Raw genomic sequence first — 11531 nt, 5'->3', positions numbered from 1 at the left:
AGACAAGACAGGATACAATACAATAGATATACAGTAGATCCGTCACTGCTGTGTACACAAGTGTACATGTGTGCTGAAATGACCAAAATGTACAAGAATTTAAAAAAATATCATTATTGCTTGACAATAAGGCATAAAGTGACAGTACAATAAATTGTAAAGTGTCATTGTCTAGTGTCATTATTGTTATCACACATTAATGAGTGTTGAACGGTGTTATGGCATTGGGGTAGAAACTATTCCTGAATCGCGTAGTGCGTGTGCGAATAGTCCTGAGTCGTTTGCCAGAGGGCAGAAAAGAGAAGAGTGCGTGTGCAGGGTGACCTGTGGTCGTTCATGATGAGAGCCTTTCTGAGGCAGCACGCCGTGTACATGTCCTCAACTGCTGGTAATTGCGTGCTGAAGATTTTCTGAGCTGTTTTAACAACCTGTAGTAGGGTTTTCCTTTACGGTATGGAATACAATGCAATACACCCTGTAAGGACAGACTCCACTGCACTTCTGTTAAAAAAAAAAAATGATTGAGGACTGTAGTGGACATCTTGACTTGGCGGTGGTGATCGTTTTTGATGATGGATGCTGTGTGCTCAGTCCAAATGAGTCTAGACGTGAAGGTGACCCCTATGAATCTGAAGCTGACACTCTCTACTTTTGTCCCCTCTGATGTAGATGGGTGCGTTTACTTTATCCTGTTTCCTAAAGCCAGCTCCTTAGTTTTACTGACATTAAGAAAAAGCTTGTTGCTCTGACACCATTGTCTCAAAAACCTCACATCCTCTCTGTAGGCTGTGTCGTGGCACATCATGGCACAGTTGTTGACACCAGACGGGCTGGTTTGAGTATTTCTTTAAGTATAATTTATTGAGTATACAAAACTAGACAGTCAAAGATTGACGAAGGTCACCTGGTCTTTTTCCAGTCTTCACCTGTCCAGTTTGTATGAGTGTGTCCACTGTAGCCTCAGGTTCCTGTCAGTTCCTTGGCTGACAGGAGTGTAACCCAGTCTGCTGTTGTGGCCCATCTGTTCTACATTTAAAGATGCTTTTCTTCTCACAATGGTTGTAAAGTGTGGTTGAGTAACTGCAGCCTTCCTCTCAGCTCAAACCGGTCTGTCTGTTTTCCTCTGATCTCGCTCATAAACAAGGCGCTTCCTCCCACAGAACTGGATGTTTTGTTTTTGTTGTTGTTGTTGTTGTTGTTGTTTTGCACGGTTCTGTATAAAGTGTATAAACTGTTGTGTGTGAAACTCCCAGGAGATCAGCAGATTTTGAAATACTCAAACCAGCCCATCTGGCGTCAACAACTGTGCCATGGTCAAAGTCACTGAGATCGCTTTTTCCCCCATTCCCCCAGAGTTTGATGTGAAGCTCTTAACCCGTACCTGTATGCTTTTATGCATTGTGCTGCTGCTACATGATTGGCTGATTAGATAACTGCAGGTGTATAGGTGTTCCTAACAAAGTGGATGGTGAGTGTATGTGTGGACAGGGCCTTAACGATACTTGCTAGTTTCCTTGAAGCAGAGCCACAGACCTACAAATTGTTCCGATCATGCACTTCAAACACACACCGGAGAAAAACAGTTGTTTTTTTCAGGGCCATTTCGGCCACTCTTAATTCGATGCAGTAGACAGGAATTCTGAAAGGCGGTGGGTTCCTCCGGAAAAATCACAGTCTGATTCGAAGTGCTTTTTACTCGTGTGGTATTTTAACTGGACCCAGACCACGGAATGCCCTTCATGTGGCAAACTCAGATCTCACTTTCTCATACGCCCCACCACCCCGGACATGGGGGCTTGAGAATAACACTCTTCAACCCTGCATTCTTCCACACTCTGCTTCTTTAGTTCAGACAGACTTTCTCAGAGTTCAAAGATTTAACAAAATGTTTATCTTGTGCATCTATGAATCACTTTGTAGTCTTTCCTGTGAGAAATGCTTGGGGTTCTTTCTTTTCATTTTGTACGTAGCATTTCGGTCACCCTGGTCACGGGCTCCTTTCCCCTTTAAGACTCCTGCTTAGGGTTAAATTTCTTGCAGATGCGACAGCTTGATTTGCATTACTGAGGAACGAGCAGACAAAACATTAGCATGAAAGAATATTTACCAAACATGTCTGGGATTTAACCAGAGCAGCGTTACGCATGCTAACCACACTAAATGATTTCAGCGTAACATTCCAGACTTCAAGGCTCGTCAAAGAATAAAGGCTGAGAAGAAAAGAGACACGAGAAGAAAAGAGACAAGAGACAAGAGAAGAAAAGAGTCTTTTTTTTATGTTGCAAAGACTCAAAAGATCATTTGGGACAAACTTAATCTCTTCCACTGCCCGTACCAACATCTCTATGCTTAGTATCTTTGTAAATTTTGCGAATTTTGAGTTTGTACCTTGAAATCTACAGGCTTCCTGCAGAAATAAACGAACAGGAATGCAGAGAAAAACATCTCCTACTCTCTCATAACACTGGATACGCGCAAAGAAACCATTCCGCAGACCCACACCCAGAGAAACAGTAAATCCATACTTGACACTCCTCATTTTATGTTTTCCTTCTTCTGTTTTTCTTCCAGTGAGGAATTCGGACAAACGACCTCCACATGTTACGGAGAAGCTCCCACGGGATGCAGGCCAGCAGTGTAATATCGCTGACTGGACACAAAAACAAACTTCATCTTGGGGCGACCCTTCTGTCGTGTAGCAACGCTCGAGACAATTCGAACCATGTGTCGGGGAAATGTGGTTTGAGATGAAACGGGCAAAATATGTCTATACGTGTTTAGAAACCAGATCAGAAATCGGCTCTCGGGGTTCCTGTGTAGTGCAGAATAACAAAGCTGACAAAACTCGTGCTTCAACTCAAGCAGTCAATGGGCCTCTCTTATGAATGTTTTAGTAAAGTTGTGTAGTCCAGACCAGAATCAAAACCAGCACCGGGGTTTAAAATGTTTCGGTAATGCTGATTTTATTTATAGACGTGTGTATGTTGATAAATTCCAGTAATCTGTAAATGGCCAAGCATGTACATATCACAACTGATTTCTATTTAGAAGAAGGCATGTTCCCAGTCAGTTGAAAACAACAACAACAACAACAACAACAACAATAATAATAATAATAATAATAATAATAAAATACAGTCAAAGATTATCGAACTAACTCTTCACCCTTTTATAGAGTGCCATTAGTCACTTATTTTCACTAACTGCTTTATCCAAGTCTGCGAACCCGAGCCTATTCCCGGACACATGGGATGCCATTTTATTTACAAGCAGTAAACGATTCTTTGGAACGATTTTCAGTTATTTGAAAAGAAATCAACAGGAAATTCTCGTCAAACAGTGTAACCGGTTCATAAACACTGCTCCATTAAATAAACACGATGGTACACATTTGCCTGACACCTTAGTAATTTAACAAAGCACAGTACTGTACAAAAGATTTAGGCACCTTGTTATTATTATTTTTTTTTGTATAAACTTTGTTATAGATTTTTTTTTTATTTTATGACCTGTACACTATCGAATCAGTACAAAAAAAACATTTTAGATTCCCAAAGATTAGTTTTCTAGCACAAAATTAAATGTTACAGAAAAATGCTTGTATGTCATTAAAGAAAGCGGCGTATTACGTAAGAGACACTTTCCAGAAAAGAAAAAAAAAACACACAATGAAGGCTGCTGGGTTTTGCTGCAAAAATAAGAAGCACGTGCGAAAGTCTCCAGAAGAACCGTGTCTGGTTCTCCAAGAGATGCTCAATAAAACTTCCAGCTCATTTCCTTATAAAACTGCACTAATTGTACCACAGACTACTATTTTTATTTTAATTGTAATTCTTTTGTCACACCAAATATTGACTTTGTTTCATATACTACTGTTTACTGCTCTACTGTGTTTTTTTTTTTTTTAATGTAGAGACATTTAATTTCATTATTTATAAGCCATCTTTGCTCTACAGCATCTCTTTGCATGTGCAAAGACTTTTGCACAGTACTGTATATATAATACATCTCTGCTTCGATCATGAGACAGAAACTGTGGAATTTTCTTGGACACTTGAAGGGGTCCCTGAATAAAAAATGTTTAAGAACTCGTATCCTAATTAATGCAGAGTTCCTATAATGCACTGTACAGGCATGCGATGTGCAGGGAGTAGGGTACCAGTAGGGAGCCATTTTATATCTGTTGTTTTTTTAAATATTTAAAGCTAACTATGGAGCTCACAAACATTATCTAATTTTAGTCTTCCTATTTTTATTCATTTTACATTCTGATATATATTATAAGCTGTACGATAATGTAGAGGGTAACCCCTACCAGCTCACAACTTCACGACCCCTGTTTCGATCCTGACCCCTGGGGTTCAAACCCCAGCACTGCCAGGCTGCCACTGTTGGGCCCTTGAGCAAGGCCCTTAACCATCTCTGCTCCAGGGGGCGCTGTATCACGGCTGACCCTGCGCTCTGACCCCAACTTCCTAACATGCTGGGGTATGCGAAGAAAAGAATTTCACTGTTTTGTAATGTATATGTGATCAATAAAGACTCGTTATAATTAACACAATATAACAAAACTGAATACAAAATAACAAATCAGACAAAATGGAAAAGGTAAGTATAGTTTACAAATGGAATATATATCAGTGATTGGGTGAGACTTCTGTCAATCAAGATATACAGGAAGTACAGCAGGCTGTAGTAAATGGGACTTGTGGGAAAATTATTATGTATGGTTTATATAAAAATATAATGTTTCTCATCAAAACGTGATTTTAATGGCTTATGGTTCCTCTCAAGGTTTCTTCCTCATATGGTCTCAGGGAGTTTTTCCTTGCCACAGTCGCCTCTGGCTTGCTCACTAGGGATAAAATCATACATTTAAAATCTATATCCTGAATTTATATATTTTGGTAAAGTTGCTTTGGGACAAAGTTTATTGTTAAAAGCACTTTACAAATAAAACTGAATTGAATTGAATAAACCAATAACATTATGAAATCTTGTGGGGATGTTGGTACTGGCAGGTACTATAACTATAGTACTTAAAGTACCTTTTTCATTGTGTCTGACTTGTTATTTTGTTTTTGGATTCGTTAATTTGTTTTACACTTCTCAGCCACCGTAAGCATCCTCCGATAAACCAGCTTCCCGTTTACAATGTAGTCTTACGTTGCGCCCAGTGTTCCCGGGATCGGGTCCGGATCCACCGCCACAATCTGAAACAACCATTTGTTCTGTTATACGTGAAGGGCATTAGGTAATGCCCTTCACGTATAACAGAACAAATGGTTGTTTCTCCAAGCCCTTGCATTTCTAGTTCTTCCCCTGTGGACTTGCTGGAAAAGCCCATTGCAGCCACTCCATCTCCACTATAACTCCAACACTACGAATGATTCATAACACCCCTCTAGAGTAAAAGACTCCCCACTCACAGCTTTGACCTTGTCTTGTGGCCAAGAATGTCTCAGTCTGGCAACATTAGTAATGACCTGTGGCAGAAGTAAAGACTGAAGACTTCCAGCTCTTCACTGCCAGAATGCTAAAACATGATCATGGCCTGTTCATTTTAAAGCTCCGAGGTAAACCTTGTGACCTGAATGTAAGACGCCTGTTCTCAGTTACTCTTGCACTTCACTCCTAGATTTGCAGCAATGGAGATTCAGCCTTGAAGCCACTTAGATCTCCAGCCCTAAATTTAATCGGCACTTGTCAAACCATATTCATATATGGTCAGTGTTCAAGCCCCTCTCAGGGGCAGTCTAGATTTCACCCATCATCTTTTGAATATTAAACCAGCAAGTCCATGGAGCTCATCTTGTACTTTTGCACCAAAAGTACTAAATAAAATTACATGCAAAATACAAAGATATCTCCAAGGCCCCTGGTTCATGCTTGAGTTACTGTCCAGGCAGAGTTCTCTCTGTATCTCTGTGGGTTCCTTCTGTGTTCTCTGGTTTCCTCCCACTTTCCAAAAACATATCTGGCGACTCTAAATCGCCCCTAGGTATGAGTGGTATTCCCTGGATAAGCTCCAGATCCACCACCACCCTGACCAGGATAACCAGCAGTTACTGAAGATGACTGAATGAATATAATCTCTAAAATAAGATAAATTTGTTCATTTCCATGAGTTATAAAATATTAAGATAACATATAAAAGTACGTAAATCAAGTAGACGGTTCATGTTGACAGTCTTGCAGGAGTTTCAGTTGTTCCTACCATGTGTACTGTGCAAAATACTACACGTTTTTGATTTTCATATCCCAATAACAACAGTGCACAGCTGTTCTTGATTTAATGCGTGAAAGACTTAGGGACTAAGTCCGATAAATCAGTGCAGTGAAACACTAAACGATAGGGGATTTAATAATCTGGAGTGTGTAATAAGAAGTCTGTAATCTAAGAAGTAGATCTCGGGTTGAGGAGCGTGGTAAATATGAGCTCAGCTCTCTGGGGCAGGCAGAGGAACGTCTTGTTTAATGACAACACTCGAGCTTATTTATTCAGGAAACTGAATCATTTCCACTTGACCTTCAACCTCCACGAGCTCCATGTGTACAAAACAGAGTAACCGGGTCAGATCTAAAAAAACAGGTTTAGTAAATTCCAGAATTTAAATGTGATTTAGTCAGGCAGAAAGGAGCTGGATCAGCACATGCACTCTGAGAAACATTATACCAGATGTACTCAGTATCACTCCTGAGGGAACTGTTTCCCTGCTCAGACATATCTGACTCATCATGTGGGCTGTCATGTGTTTTTATGACATTATAACATTAGAACGTATAAAAACTATTAATATTCAGCAATATATATATATATATATATATATATATATATATATATATATATATATATATATATATATATAAATTTCTCATTGAAGCATTATAATAATTATGATGTGGGGCATGTTAGTGTCACGTCCAAATGCATTTTCAGGGAAAAAACGGATGATAGAGCAAATAATCCACCTTGTTTACGTTCATTACACACTCAACTATATTTCATATGCTCCTTCTCAATCACTCCTGATTATGTTTATGTGTTACGGATATGTCTGAGGGGGCGTGTCTAATACACTTCTGTGTATTTTTGTCAAACTTGGTGGTGCTGTTGCTCTCAGTTCCACAAAATTCCAAATAATCTTCTCTAAGGCATTTCACATCCGTCAGCCCATTTCTTCCAGGTGCCCCGAGAATATTCCAGATGCCGTCATTAACGTATATGGACGGTTTGTTTCCTCCAAACTGAGAGGGATTTATAACATTCTTTTATACACGAATGCTGAAGAATTTATGAACGATTTAAAAAAAAAAAACTCATGAGGTGGCAGGTTTTTTGTCCTTGGATGTTATTTCACAGCACATTCATGTCACATCACGAAACAGAAGGTTTTAGAAGGTATAGGCCTATATAGGAAGATAGAAGAGCGTTCAATTCCACGCACCTATAAAACCTAGAGAGAGTATATCCACCTCTCTAAAGATAAGATGAATGTATATGAGATTTTACAAAAGCCTCAAACAGCTGACCCATAATAATAACCGAGGCATCTCATATCTTCTGTTTCATGTAAAGACAGAGCAGTGTATTGTATAAACACGTAACATTTGGCTGAATGAGACAGGATGCAAGGATGCAGGCGCTTGGGGGGGGGGGGGTAATAACTGGATGGGGCAGAAGAAAAAACAAAACAAAACAACAACAAAATAAAAGCATAAAAGATGTAAAAGAACATCTCCTACCAGCAACATTAATGCAAAAAAAAAAAAGGACTAAAGATTGATTACTTTTATTACTAGATAAGAAATGTGACATATGTACTTAAAAATTAAGACTGACCAGTAAATCAGATTTAATTATTTGTGTGTTTATTATGTTAAGGGGATTCTGATGATCCTGATAGTACACTGCTTGTTTGTTCTTGCTTGACTTGCACGAGGCTGCCTCTCTTGCTCATGATGGGTTTGTCTTGACATTTTTGGTGTTAATTGCATGCTTATTTGTAGCCTTGACACGACCTTTTGATCTTGCTGTGAGATTGATTTTGATATGTTTTTCTGCTGATATAGTTTGAGTATTGTATTGAGTATTTTGAGGGTATTTTTGCTAAGTTGTTATCTAAGTATGAAAACTTTGGGATAATTCTTATTATTTTCTTTTCTTTTTTCTTTTTTTCCCCCTTAAAATATATAAATATATATGTATATAAATATAAATGTCATCAAAGTATAGAAATGTTGGATAATTTCATGTTGTGCGTAAGGTGTGTGTAAATATTGTGTAGCTACGTGTATATGTATGTATACAGTATGTGTTCATTATATCTATACTTTGTATACAAATATGTGTATCCATATATTGTCAATATGTATGATTGTCTGTAATGAGTTTTGAATTTATTCAATAAAGTTTAATCGCAAAAAAGCAGAACAGAAACCAGAACATTTCATTGTGCATGGGAACCGTGACAGGAAGAGGGGAATCCACCACCGTGGTCCAAGTCATGTCATCTCACAAGCTTTGACATAAACCCAGTACTGCTTTTCTTAATATGTATGTAATGTTTATGACTGTGATATGAAGACCCAATGTATTTACCCTTCAAATAAATAAAGCCTGCATCTGAATAAACAGTTACGTGAAGATTGAACTACATCGGTGCATTTCTTATTGCAGACTTCCATGCGTGCACATGGCCTACAAACATGAAGCATGAGCTAACATTCAAGTTGAGCAAAAAAAAAAAAAAAAAAGAAGGGTTTATGTGCCTAAGTCCAAGTCCTTGCTACACATTATGCATTCCCTCTGTCCCCCTGTACCACTTTCTCTAGCTGAGGCTTACACACCAATCCTGTATACCAGTTTTCTCTGATGCTCTTTTAAAAAAAAAAATCATACAGTATGCATAGAGCAGTTTTTATTCTCTAGACACTCCTGACTAAAATGGCGCTTTCAATTTTCAGACATGATTCATTATATATTCAAGAGCATTTGTCATACTGACTCTGTTTCTCTAATAAACACAATTCATACGCTATGATCGCATGCTATTACAACTTAGGCTTCATAAATCTATGTTTATTACTAATAAATCTACATTTCCTGTGCACGAGCATCGATCGAAAAGGTGACTTCATACTCGTGTCATTTGGCCCACGTCATGTTTTTATTTATGTTACGATTTCCTCGTGAGTCAGAACCAGAATGCATAAAAAGCAAGACTTGTGCGATATATTTACGAGCCTTTCACGATACCTTAACAACCTTCATGACACACCTTTAGTTCATAACAACCCCCCGGGTCTCACAAACATGACTGTAAATGTGCTAAGGAACCGACATGGTTTATAGTAAGCCGCACAGCATCCCTTTCACGCAGAAAGCCCCAAACTGACCCTCCAGTCACATGCTAGGTGCGGATGTTGGCTTTTTATTCAGCCCTTGCGTGAGGAAACGGTGGTTTCATCAGGGAGGGATTAAATAATGCCTTAACATGAAGGGATATGTATGTATATATTCAGGGTGGGAAGGACTTAGCAGTACTTATGGGCCTACTGAGATCAACTATTAATTCAGCAGCAAGGTGGAATTCGAGATGAGGTCACATGCACCACGTGAAATGGGTAAAAAGTTGAAAAGGTGGTTGAAGTGTTTTCACATGCAGGAGGAAAATTTTATCACCAAAGCAGACGAGGCTTGTGGACATCCAACTACTCTGTGGAATATTACATTTTTCCAAGAAACTCTCCTCACTGTGTCAAGGAACATCAGACAACACTTGGAACCTCTACTCCTGCCTTTATGGTAGAAAAATATATTGTGATACATTACTTAACACTATGCAATATATTTACCATGGGTGGTTCATGGCTTCAGAAAGTGCTGCAGGCCAGAACTAGTGCTGAAATCCATCTACACCATCTTGCATTCATGTAATGATGGATGATTATTATATATATATTTTTAATTGAGATGTTCTGGGTTAAACCCATATTATATATGTCTTTGCTCGGAAGAGCAAAGGAAAGTTAAACTCCTGCGAATAAATTAGCCATGATAATGACATCTAAAACCTGTAGAAAGTCTCATACTTCACATTTGCATATGCTGCAATATTATAATTGTTTTTGTTGTTGTTGTTGTTGTTTTTTTGTTTTTTTGTTAATAAATCCATCACACAAACAAGAAAAATCAGAAAGCTGCAGTAAGCTGCTTGTGCTGGATTCATTAACAATGCGATCTGACTGCGAAAGTTTATCAATACATGAGAAATATGATTACAGTCTAAGAAAATAACAGTGTGGATAATCTTAAAGTGATATTTTTATAAAAAGGTTCTCATCAGTTTCTTCATCAGGTTATCATATAGGCATGGAATATAAGACTTGGGGTCATATTGTTCTAGGATAATAATCAGCGACAGGGTGGCATGAAGCAAGTAACAGCACGTCCCCAAGTGTTGCCAGTGAGAACAATTTTTATTCATTTAAAAATGCCTCGTTGTACTTTTTATCCAATAATAACTACATTTAATGTTGCGGAATGTTAATGTTATAGCAGCTATAAACAGTCATTCTCTCACCAGCCTCTCTGTTTTTATTCTCTCTTGTATAAGACAATATGTATAAGGCAGCTTGTTATTTTACAGAGAAATCGTTAAGACCCTGGTCATAAAGGCATAATAAGCGCTAAAAGTTTAATAAACGTCACCATATAATAAAAACCTCACCATATCTATGGCCTGTGATTTGCAGCTGCACTACTGCCAGAGCTGCTGTTAATAAAAATTAATGAACACAATATGTTTAAAAATACATTGAGGTGTTGATTCATATTTAAAAATACATTGAGGTGTTACATGGACTGTGCTAAATAAAATATATAAAAGATTTTTGCAACTCTACAAAGCCATTAAGTAATCAACCAAGAAATGTTTTGATTTTTAAAAAGTTAAAACTGACTGCTAAATCCTTAATATATCGTTCGGATTTATACGTATTCCTGAACACTATACCAAAATCATCAACTTTTAAGCAAGTCATTTAATTCTGGTCTGCCAGTCACTGAATTGGACAATGCTGCCATCTAGAGGACATTCTGACAGTTTGTGGGCCTTGTGGGCACTGTATATAATAATATAAATAATAAACTTTGGAATGGTAACAGCAACTTTGCTCTTATCTTACAACCCTGACATTGATTATTTTCCCATGACAGCACAAGTGACGATCATGACGGTTTGATCCAACGCAATGTACACAATGACATTTTGGGAACCCAGATTTTCCACCATACCATTTGTTTGCTTTGGCAACAGCAGCAGTGAACATCACCAATGTCTCGATGCAGTAAACATTGCCAGTGTTCTTTCACATATCACTTATCTAGTTATATGAATTGTTCACATGTAAGCATGGTGATGTTCAACAATGTTAGCTAGCTGGTTGCAAGGTTGGGAGGCATATTTACAGTGCTTTTCCTAGCAAATACTCTTGTGGGATATGACCGCTTACCATTTCTCGTTAAG

The sequence above is a fragment of the Ictalurus furcatus genome, chromosome 7 (assembly GCF_023375685.1).
Source record: "Ictalurus furcatus strain D&B chromosome 7, Billie_1.0, whole genome shotgun sequence".
In the NCBI taxonomy this organism is placed as follows: Eukaryota; Metazoa; Chordata; class Actinopteri; order Siluriformes; family Ictaluridae; genus Ictalurus; species Ictalurus furcatus.
This window is presented reverse-complemented; position numbering follows the sequence as displayed.